The sequence below is a fragment of the Rutidosis leptorrhynchoides genome, chromosome 5, assembly GCF_046630445.1.
Source record: "Rutidosis leptorrhynchoides isolate AG116_Rl617_1_P2 chromosome 5, CSIRO_AGI_Rlap_v1, whole genome shotgun sequence".
In the NCBI taxonomy this organism is placed as follows: domain Eukaryota; kingdom Viridiplantae; phylum Streptophyta; class Magnoliopsida; order Asterales; family Asteraceae; genus Rutidosis; species Rutidosis leptorrhynchoides.
Genome location: NC_092337.1, coordinates 313,881,848 through 313,894,420, shown reverse-complemented (window position 1 = coordinate 313,894,420; position 12,573 = coordinate 313,881,848). Strand labels below are relative to the sequence as shown.

General features: G+C 35.1%; 1 pseudogene; it reads left to right on the top strand.

Moving 5' to 3' along the window:
* The first annotated feature begins 6,499 nt into the window (after positions 1–6,499).
* LOC139849496 (tetraspanin-19-like) lies at positions 6,500–12,120 on the top strand (annotated as a pseudogene).
* The last annotated feature ends 453 nt before the right edge of the window (positions 12,121–12,573 follow it).

Below are 12,573 nucleotides of genomic sequence, written 5' to 3'. Positions count from 1 at the left end.
ACCAATTTGTAATTAATTACAATATGAATGGGATGGATAAGACCATCGGTGAGCTTCATGGCATGTTAAGGACGGCCGAAACAAGCATGGGTAAAAGGGCTTCACCCGTGCTAATGATCAATGATGGCGGGTCAAAAGGTAACAACACCTCTAAGCCTAAGGTGGCTAAGAGAAAAGGACCCGCCCATCAAGGCAAGGGAAGAGGGAGGATGGTTACCCCAACCAAAAACAAGAACAAGAAGCAAAAGGTTGCCGGACAAGCAAACCCCAAGGAAGACCCGTGCTTCGGTTGCGGTGAAATGGGTTACTGGAAACGAAACTGCCCGGTCTACCTTAAGGAGTTGAAGGAAAAGAGGGATGAGAGGCAAACCTCGGGTAACATATATATGGTATATATAGAGCTTAGTATTACTTCTTCTAATACATGGGTATTAGACACTGGATGTGGAACTCACATTTGCAATTTTTTGCAGGGGTTCAAAAGAAGTAGCAAGCAAACGGGAACATCAAGTCTCTTTATAGGTAATGGAGCTAAAGTGAAAGTGAAGGTTCAAGGAGACTTTGTATTAAAGCTTCCAAGTGGTTTGGAACTTATTTTGAACAATGTTTTGTATGCACCGGATTTATGTCGAAACATTATTTCAGTTTCTCGTTTAAAACAATGTGGTTTTTATCTTAATTTTGTTAATAATGATATCCATGTTTATTTAGATAATGTATTCTATTTTAAGGCTTCGCCTTCAAATGGAATTTATGAATTGGTTCATGATGATACATCATCTAGTAGCTCAATATACCATACTAGCACCAAGAGACTGAAAAGGGAATTGAGTGATTCCTACTTATGGCATTGTCGCCTTGGTCACATAAACAAGAACCGAATGCATACACTTCAAAAGAATGGACTCTTGAAATCAAATGAGATGGACTCGTTTGATGTGTGTGAATCTTGTTTACAAGGTAAAATGACTAAAGCACCTTTCAAAGGGACCTATGAAAGGGCTAAGGACTTATTGGGATTAATACATTCAGATGTATGTGGACCCTTTAAGCCCATAGCTAGGAATGGTGAAAGATACTTCGTTACTTTCATTGATGACTTCAGTCGTTTTGGATATGTCTACTTGTTAAGACATAAGGACGAAACTTTTGAAGCATTCAAAGAATATCAAAGCGAAGTACAAAATCAACTCAATAAGACAATCAAGGTACTTCGTACCGATAGAGGAGGTGAATACCTAAGCGATGCTTTCCAAGATCATCTTAGGAGTTGTGGGATTATCTCACAACTTACTCCACCAGGAACACCCCAACTTAATGGAGTTTCCGAAAGGAGGAACCGAACCCTAATGGATATGGTTCGATCTATGATGGCAAGAAGCTCGTTACCTCTGTCGTTTTGGGGTTATTGTCTATGCTCCGCGGCTCGTATTTTAAATATGGCCCCAACCAAGAAAGTGGAACGAACTCCTCATGAGATGTGGTTTGGAAAACCTCCGTCTCTATCATACTTAAAGGTATGGGGATGTGAAGCCTATCCTAAGCGTTACGTCCCTAATAAGTTGAATGCTCGATCCACGAAGTGTATCTTCATAGGATATCCCAAGGATGATATGGGATACTATTTCTATGATCAAACCGAGCAAAATGTATTTGTTGCTCGAAAGGCTTAATTCCTTGAAACTAAGTTCCTAATGGAAGGAAATAGTGAGAGGAAGATAGATCTTGAAGAAGTTCAAGATCAAGTAGATGATACACAATTGGTTGACACTAGCACTCAACATGAAAATGTTGAGAGTGATCAAATGGATGATCAAAATACACAAGACGTTCGCAGATCTGGTAGGATTAGTAATCCTCCTGAGAGATATGGGTTTCTCATGGATGGTTGCTATGTGGTTGATTTGGATGAACCAACAAACTACCAAGATGCTTTATCAAGGATTGATAAGGATAAATGGCAGGAAGCCATGAACGCTGAGATGCAATCCATGTATGACAACCAAGTTTGGGAACTTGTTGAACAACCTACTGGCTCAAGGCTAGTTGATTGTAAATGGCTTTTCAAGAAGAAAACCGACATACATGGAAACTTGGATACATATAAAGCTAGACTTGTAGCAAAAGGTTTCACTCAAACTCAAGGGGTTGACTATGATGAAACTTTTTCGCCTGTGGCATTGCTAAAGTCTATTAGGATATTACTTGCCATTGCTGCTCATTATGATTATGAAATATGGCAAATGGATGTCAAGACCGCTTTCCTAAATGGACATCTTGAGGAAGATGTCTACATGGTTCAGCCTGAAGGTTTTGTTGATCCGAAATATCCTAAGAAGGTATGCAAGTTAAAGAAGTCAATCTACGGATTGAAACAAGCATCTAGAATGTGGAATCATCGTTTTAATGAGGAGACCAAGAAATTTGGCTTCATTAAAAATGGTGATGAAGCTTGTGTATACAAGAAAGCTAGTGGGAGCACTATCATGTTCCTTGTACTATATGTGGATGATATATTGTTATTTGGAAATGATATTCAGGCAATGCAAGGTGTTAAAACTTGGTTAAGCAAATGCTTCTCCATTAAGGATCTTGGAGAAGCACAATACGTTTTGGGGATTGGGATCTACAGGGATAGATCTAAGAAACTGATAGGTTTAAATCAAAGTGCATACATTGAAAAGATCTTGAAAAGGTTCAAGATGGAGAACTCTAAGAAAGGTTTGGTACCTATTCAAAAGGGAACACTTCTCAGTTCATCTCAGTGCCCCACCACGAAAGATGAACAGGAGAGAATGAAGAAAGTCCCATATGCTTCTGCCATTGGGTCAATCATGTATGCAATGATATACACTAGACCGGATGTGTCATGCGCTCTTAGCCTGACAAGTAGATACCAGAATAACCCAGGAAACAGTCATTGGATTGCTGTTAAAAGTATATTGAAATACCTTAGGAGGACTAAGGATATGTTTCTGATATATGGGTCTGGTGAGGAGGAACTCGCTGTAAAAGGTTACGTGGACGCGAGTTTCCAAACTGATCGTGATGATTCTCGATCACAATCCGGTTATGTCTTCACATTAAATGGAGGTGCGGTCTCTTGGAAGAGTTCAAAACAGGATGTTGTTGCTCTATCCACTACAGAGTCAGAGTACATCGCCGCATCATTGGCAGCTCAGGAAGCTGCATGGATGAAGAAATTCATCGACGACTTAGGAGTAGTCCCTTCCATTCAGGACCCTCTTGAGATCTTTTGTGACAACGAGGGTGCGATTGCTCAAATCAAGGAACCTCGTGCTCATCAAAAGACCCGTCACATTGAGCGGAGATTCAACTACATAAGGGATGAAGTTGAAAAGGGAAAGATATGTATTCGCAAAGTTCACACAGATCTTAATATAGCGGATCCTCTCACGAAGCTCTTACATGGATCAAAACATGCAGGACATGTTTGTGCATTAGGGCTTCGATATTCTAGTGATTGGTCATGATCTGTTTTAAGTATTGTAACGGAACGAAATTGTTCAAACTCATTAATATAATTATGGTTTAATTTATTTTGAGTTAAGTTCCTATTTTGCATATTTTATCCATGAATAAGCAATTATTCTAAATTCCGTAATCGATCACATTTGTGGGAGCAAGTGTGAGGTTTAGACTATTATGAACTTGGATTGGTATACATTCACGGACTGAATGTGGGGCAAGGTTGCTGCCAAGGTTCATAGATATTTGTGGGATACAAATATTGGAAGACCCGCTCTCAAGACTTACTAAATGGAGCCTTTGTGGTTGATCACATGTAATCTTGAGTAAAGGCGAATATCATTGTATCCTCTGACCTGAGATACATATTGGGTTCGGATATTTATCAAGTACTGTGCCTTGATTCTTTCCTTCGCTATTCTGAAATATGGTAGTTCATAAGGAAAAGCTCAGGTATAATGCAAGGTATATATTTAGGACATATGTAGTCAAGATGGAATTTGTCCCTCTTATTCGTTGAGAGTCAGATGTTTAAGGCCTGATAAAGTTAAATCTAGAAGAGAGTGATCACTCTGTGTCTCTTGGATTTAACATGACATCTAGGACAAAAGGATGTGATGAAAGATTCACCTATTCATATTCGAGATGGGAACTCGAAAGGGATGATTTATTGAATGGCACTAAGTCATAACATATTGGGGGTGATGGACGGTCGTTAGGTGCTATCCGTCACTTGCATTAATTTCTTATGTTTCTCGTGCAAGTGGGAGATTGAAGGTTTTCGTATGCCCGAGAGACATATTAAATTAATGTGGCTAATATGTTATGATCCAAGTCGGGTCATACCCAATAACAAACTTACCGACACCTTAATCGTATTTGATCTTAACGATTGGATCATTGATTAAATATGCGACACTTAAATTTTAAGGAAAAGGTTTCTTAAATTATATTACTTGATATGTTTATACAAGTTATGGAATAACTTATATAACAAGTATTTAATTATTTATAGGTTAAATAATTTATTAAGTTATGTTACATTTTATAAAATTAGTTTTATAAAATATACATAACAAATAATATACAAGTTTATAAAATATGTTTTATAAAATCATGTTTTGTAAAAACTGATTTTATATATATTCAGTTTTTTAAATGTATATTATAACATGACTTTGGTAGTGGCATTGGAAGTTAAAGACACATGTTGAGATTCCTTCTTGAGTTGCCCAAACTTTCCCAATTATCTATTAACATGTTCCTTGACCAAAAGCTACTAAGTACATGCAAACATATCAAGTTTTCTTGCAAGAAAAACTGACTACTGCAGCAGCCTTCAGGCCGTGGCCTTTAAGGGGCAAAAACAAGTCATTTTTCTTTTTTTTGCAAGCAAGATTTCAAGTGTAAATTAATCCTAACAAAGTACTAGGTGTTGGTATAAAGTTTGGGGTATAATCTCTTGAGGTTTCATGCTTTTGAGGCTTGCATTCTATTCATCTTCTCAACTTGCTGCTGTCCAGAAAATTGGGTATAAGTGTAAAGGGTTTTGAGCTTGTTCAAAGGTGATTAAGGGTCTTAATTCCTAACAAGTTTAAGGGTGGTGTTAGTACACAATTGCTTGAGGTTTTTTCATCTTCTTGTTCTTCAATATCACCCTCAATTAACTTGAGGAGGTAATAATCTTCACTTCCTTATTATTATATGTAAGTTTTATTTCATGACTTGATTACTACATGGAATTCATCTAAATGGTTTAACATATTAACTCGTTTTCTAAATAATCATGCTTCCGCTTGTTATAACTTTACATGAATGGGTTTTATGATCAAGTTAACATTATGAACTCGTTGATATGTTGAATTCCATCACTAAATACATTAAAAAGCGAACCCCGTCGCGAAGCGAGGGTTCGAAAACTAGTTGATACTATAAATATCAAGTTTTTATTAATAATAATAATAATAATAATAATAATAATAATAATAATAATAATAATAATAATATGCGGAATAACTTTTTACCAAATTATTATTATGTATCCCGTATTTATTTACTTAAGAGTAACTTTTTGTCTGGTGATATTTGATTTTCAAATTTGATTGAAGTTAATTAATTGTTTCATGAGGTTTATATATTCATATGGTTTAAAAAGTACTCCCTCCGTCCCACCAAAAGTGTCCACTTTGACTTTTTCCAGTCTTTCTTAATCAACTTTGACTCTAAATATTTTAATTTGTGCTATATAATATTTGATGAAAATTATATGAATAGATTGAGTTTTAAATGTGTTTTTATTGGTATAAGTTTGATGATGTATTATATAACACAAACAAAAATATTTAAAGTCAAAGTTGATGTAGAAAGACTACTGAAAGTCAAAGTGGACACTTCTGGTGGGACGGAGGGAGTATTTTAGTTGAACAAATAAAACAAAATTATAGTTATAATCATAATTGAAGTGAAGTATAAAATAAAAGATCAGCTAAGAAAAAATAGAAAATAATAATACTACGTACTCTGTATAAAATTAATTTATACTCCGTACTGCCTAATGTGAAGTGAAAATGATGTAGAGAATTGACAGCTACCTATATGCATTTAAACTAAAGCATTTTACTTTATATTTATCACCGAGCCAGGCTCGGTGATAAATAGTTAAGTTTTTATCGTTTTAAATTTAAACGTTCGAGCTCTAAGTTATCGCTTTGTATCTTTTGATTTAACGTTTTTTTAGAAAAAGTTTATCTATACGAGTTAACTTTATTTTTGAAAAAAAAGAGTATAATACACTAATATAATAAACTCTGAAATTTGTTACTGCACATAGCTATTGTCAATTTGTCACTCCTTGATGTCGTACACCCCTTCCTCCTTCCGCAGCTCTTTACATAAGCCTAAATCCTAACCTGTTATCTTAATTTAGTGTTTTCCCATTGCTAGATCATAAACATACAAAATCAATTTACGTTTGTTTTATTTGAATAAGTAATAAATTTCATCATAGAAAATGACGACAATAGTGAGGAATTGCATGCAATTGTTACTGAAAATGGTTAATTCGTGAATAGCTATGTGTGGAATCGCAACAATATTTTACGCTGTTTGGATGATTACAGTTTGGCAACACCAACTTAATGACTACTCCTATCACTCTGCTTCTTCTTTGTGGTATCATACGTTTTATATTCTTTTATATATTTCTCTAAATTGTATGTATATACTGTATCTATTATGACTATGTATGTATTATTCTTTTCAGTTTTAATAATTTGAGATAATTCTAATACGATAATATCTAAAGTGATTGCTAACAAACTAAAACTAATTACTTTTTTTTTCCCGGCAAAGATGGAACCATTATAATAAAACACCTTCATCAAAATGATGAAGGCAACAATTACAAAAAAAACTCGAACAGCTTGTACATAAAGATATTGAAAATTAAGCCGATCGACATAAAATACCGGAGCTATAAGCCCAAACAAAATTGAAGAGACTATCAAAACTTGAAAAACAAAGCCCACAACACTTTGAGCTTAATATGTCGAACGACAGACATCCAACAAGTGTCGTTTCCGTTGAGAATGAAGTTTTCTTGCTAACCATATAGCCGAAATAGATGCCGGCCCAATGAAACGTCAAAAGCGAGTTAATGAAAGATAGAAATTTTGGATGGAACCCGGATATTCCTTACAATATTTTCCAAACCATATTCAACGAATTGTCCGCTATACCTAACAATCGCATAGCTTCGTTAACATTAAAGGAACCCGTAGTTGAAGGAACCCACTTAATTTCGACCACAACCATCATAAAGTCGCAAAGGATCAAGGAGCATAAGTAATACATTAGCTTTGATGAGGTCATTGTAACTAAAAGGCCCAAATAAATGAAGAAACCAACCCCTCTGACCTTTGGCACCATGAGCAGGCCAATTAAAAAGTCGACATTGTCTAATTGTGCATAGCAAATATTGAATAAACGAGGGAAACGAGATTCGAGCCCCGTTTCGAAGCTTCCAATTCCAACAATTAGGTTCGACAACATTAACAAGTGAATCGTCCGAGTGAAGATTAAGGATATATATCCAAACCGAAGACACTTTGAACTTTAACAATATGGCCCGGACCTCCCATGTGAACAAACTTAAACATGAATAAACATTTGATTTTTCCAAATGGAATTCAAATTTGGTTGTGTAATTATTATTAACCATCGTTTCTTGAATTGCACTTGAAAATGATTGACCAAAACACCCTCCATACGACCTTTATATATGTTGCCTAGGTCGCGGGTACTCCATGATGCTATTTTTTTTATGATACACCAGTAGTTTCTTTTTTTTTTTAAAGCTTTCCTCATGCTTTCGACAGACGTTTCGGCAACTCTTCAGCCGCCAATTTGTCCATAACACTTCCAAACTTTAAAAGCTCTTCTTCTTCTTTGAACGACCCGTTATTGACTTTTTGTTTTCCTAAAACATCCCCTTCATACACTTGTGCCAAAAAAATTTCATCCCTTTTATCTTTATTGTTTTTAATCTCACTAACGGTATCAAAGATAGAGGATTTAACACAAGAATTTGACCCCTTTGGAAATTTACTTGAAGTTCCTGTTTTATTATTAATCACTTGTGAACTAGTATCTTTGGCAATCTTAATACTAGCACCCCTTTTTCTAATTTCTCCACAAGATTTCTTACAAGATTTGTCACTACATGAGGTTGTTTTATGATTACAGGCACGTGTGTTGATTGATAAGTTTTGGACAGAATGGGTACTAATGGTGCACTCTTTTAAAGTTGGGGCAGGAACACGAGTACTAGTGGGTAGGGGTGGGAAATTTGAAACACCTAAGTCAACCTTAGCATTATGGGGTAAATTCTCAAGTCCATTTTCAGAATCAATATTTCCAACATTGTCTAAATCAGGAAATTGAGGGATATAATTTTTAGACTTACAGAGGGGGTGGTGTTCTTGTTTGCTAAAGCTTTGTCACTCTCACTTGGTGAAAGGCATTTGTCAGCACATGTTTCCTTACCCTCTTTGGAAGAGAGAGGAGTTTGAAACAATTCTCTTGTACCCATAGCACTCCTTTTAGACACTGTTTCTGCAACTCTGCCAACAATAGGAGTCTTTGGCTGATCTACTGAACCTTTGCAAACATCACTTTCCGGACCCTCAGCAACCTGGAATACTGTACCACAATTTTCATCGTCTACTGGAAAAGTTACCAGAGCTACAACATTATCCGGCAAGTATGAACCATTGAATCCTGCCTCGTTTCCGTTGATTTCTTTTTCCTTCGAAGAATCTGATAACCCTTGAACAAAACAATTATGTTCTTCAATAGCTTCATCAGTAATATCTTCAATTTCATCGAGCACTTTGATTTCGTTAACCCAAATTTTACACATAGTGTTTGAAGGAACCTTAGCATGTACATATTGTTGAATTGGAGCAGGATCATAAATTTCGGCCATCACTATTAGAGACTCTGCGTTTTTCAATTGAGACAATTTTGAATGTACATGAATCACTTCTCCACCAATTTCTCCTACAATTAGGTTCAATGAATCTATAGAAGAACATTCGACAGGGCACCCTTTAACTTCAAGACGTGTGAATCTTGAGAATTTGAGAACTCGTTGCTTCATGGGTTGAACCTTCAAAAATTCCAATTGACTTAATGTTGGGCCCGAATTCATTCTTTTAAAACTGTCTTCGTCTTTACATTCAACAATGTATCCATAACTTCCCCAAGATGAAACGGAATTGATGGATATTTCTCGTGACTTTAACCAGTTGAAAAGCTTTTCGGCTCGAATTGGGACCTTATCAACGACCAAAGCTGCATTTATCATCCTTTTTGTAATGTCCTGTTCAACAGTAAGTGTGATGATTGATTGATTCTTACCGGAAATTAAAGAAGCCATTGTATTCTTAGAATCTCCTTCGATCAAATCAGACTTAGCATAACCCCCTGTTAAGAATCTGCCATAGAACCGTACTTTGTTCATCATACCTATAGCCTTAGAAGCTGACTCCATGTTCGAATACTAAGGATCTTCCCTTTTTCCAGGCAAATCCCTTAATTGGGCCAAACTCTCTAAAGGCGTAATTTATAGTAGCCAAGCTCGTTGCATTTGTGATTCCTCCAACAAAAATAGTGGATTTTTTTGAGAAGTATTTTTGATTGGTTTGTTTCCTGGAATTGAACCTTGAGAAATTGCTGGGAAATTGCTGATGAAATGGGGTTTTAATCGGAATAGAGTTTGGGTACGAAGGTTGGAAAGGACGATTGAAATTCATGACTATTTGATCGGAATAGATGAAGGAGATATGCAGAAAATTGAATTTTCCGGCGAAGTGCCGTTAAGCACTATAGAGAATTAAAAACATGTTGGTAGGTAGATGAAGGAGATATGCAGAAAATTGAATTTTCCGGTGAAGTGCCGTTAAGCACTATAGAGAATTAAAACTAATTACCTAAGTGGGTATCATAAATACTACTGTCAATTTGTTGTTAATAACTTAAAGTTCCGTTTAATAGACTATACTAGTTATCGAACCCTCGCTTCGCGCCGGGGGTTCGGTTTTTAATGTATTTTATTGCGTTTAGTAAAATTATTTTGTGACTAACGATGCTGTCGTTGAAGCGCAACTCGAGTCGAACTAAAAGGTATAACCCGTGAGAGATTTAAACGTTATTTTAAATTAACAATATATGTGCATCTCCGCGTTTCGCTATGAAATTGTCGACTTTTAAAAATTTAACGCAAAATCAACGTGTATGAAAAGTACCCCAAATATTTAGCGTTTTTTTAAAAAGCATCCGTTTTGCGTATAGATAGTGACATTGTGTTCCTAAAATTATTTCGAGTTTAACGATGGTTTCGGAAAAATTTAACTCGTTGCGAGCGAGAAGATATGACCTGTTGAATATTTGGGTGGAGTTTATTTAAGATTTTTTATGAAAATGATTATTTGACACTTTACACCCCTGTTTGGGGGGTCGAGTTGAATTTTTCAAAAAAGTGTTGGGGGCGTTGGTAAAATGAAATTCAGTAAAAATTTAAAAAAAAAGAAGTGAAAAGTCAAAAATGACCCTGGTTATTATTCACAACTGTTGTCTATTAGTTAATATGTAAATGTAAATTTCCATCAATTTGGTATGTATATAACTATAACCTGTAATTATTAAATATCTATTACTTATTAACTTATGAGTATTTATAAATAATGTAGATGTATTTATCAAAACCCAAAATTAAGGGTGTATCCAACTTCATTTTGGTACATTGTGTATATGACTTTTCGGTATTCGGATTAAAAAAATCTCGGTAGATTTTTTTTATGAAATAGTAATAATATATTTAACTGTTACAAAAATAGAAATGTTGAAATATGTTTTACAAAAATAGTAAAACCGGAGTTTGGAAATCCGGTTTGTCACTTTTTACCTGAAACCGGAGTTTGGAACTCCTGTTTGCATTCTCTCTCCTCAGATTTATGCAATTATCATCATTGAAAACAAACCATCGGTATGCAAACCGGAGTTCCAAACTCCGGTTTCGGGTAAAAAGTGACAAACCGGAGTTCCAAACTCCGGTTTTACTATTTTTTGTAAAACAAATTTCAACATTTCTATTTTTGCAACATTTAAATGTATTATTACTATTTCAAAAATAAAATCTCGGTATTCTTAATCACTTATCTTATTCCTATCTATTATGCGTTAGTTATCTTCAACTGGATACCTTCTTTTTTTTTTTTTTTTTTGTGTTTTTTGAACAATGCAGGTTCATGTATACTATTTTTGGATTTGGTGCAATTTTGTGTGCAATAACTTGTTGGGGTCATATTGCTGCAGAGACTGCAAATAGTTGTTGCTTGTATTGTGTATCCTCTGATAATCCATCTTACTACTTTTTTTTTCTCCTTAGCTTCATTTAGTGATTTTACTTGTGATATATGATTCCATAGATATATCGTAACTCTTAACGAATCTTACAACACTATGGAATTTTTGTTATCCTTACATAAATGTAGCACCTCATTTTTATCTTTTGTCTCCTGATGCTAGAAGGTGCAATCACAATGGATGTATTTTTGAATCTCAATTGGGAAAAGGTATGTTACAATCTTGTTAACTGTCATGTTTGCTCATCACATGTTCCTCATCCGTTTTTTTAACCAAATCGCTTCATTACGTATTTATGATTGGTTTCAATTATCTTAGGACTTCCCACAAGACCAGAGTGGAAATTTCCATGAGTTGAGGGATTTTATCAAAGAGAACATTGACTTTTGCAAATGGGTCGGCTTGTGTATTATATCCATTGAGGTATATTATTCTTTCTTATTCAATATAACATAAAGATAGAGATCTTATTAAATTAAGTATCTTAATATGTACTAATTTCAATTTTTTGGATGACAGGGGTTGTCGATATTGTTTGCTGTCATTCTCTTGGTTCTTGGCCCATATAAAAAGGTATACGAGAACAAAGGTGTTGATGAGTATACACCAGAAGCGGTTCCATTGTTGAAATGTTATTCAAAAATAAATCAATCCCCTTATGTGAATATGAGGCCTATACATAGCAATATTTCCCGAGAGCTTTGATGCGTGATATGATGGTACGTTCCATTATGGCAATATACTCTTAGGATTTTATCACTCTTACCTGAAATTAATACACTGTTCCAATGTTTCTCTTTGTTCTCGTATGCGGCAGCTAAAATATATATGGAACTTCCATATATATTTTAGCTGCCGCATACGAGAACAAAGAGAAACATTGGAACAGTGTATTAATTTCAGGTAAGAGTGATAAAATCCTAAGAGTATATTGCTATAATGTAATTGAAATACCTACTTTTAACACGGGTTTACTTTTACAGAGGAACTTGAACTCGATTACCGACTAATGGAAGCCTGTGATACGTGTGATACGTCTGCTTCCTGATGTTTATGTAAGCCTTTGTTATCATACCTTCGACATAACATGTTGTTGAATAATGTAGTGTATGATCGATATGTATAGTATCTAGGAAAATCTTAAGAAACACATCCAGT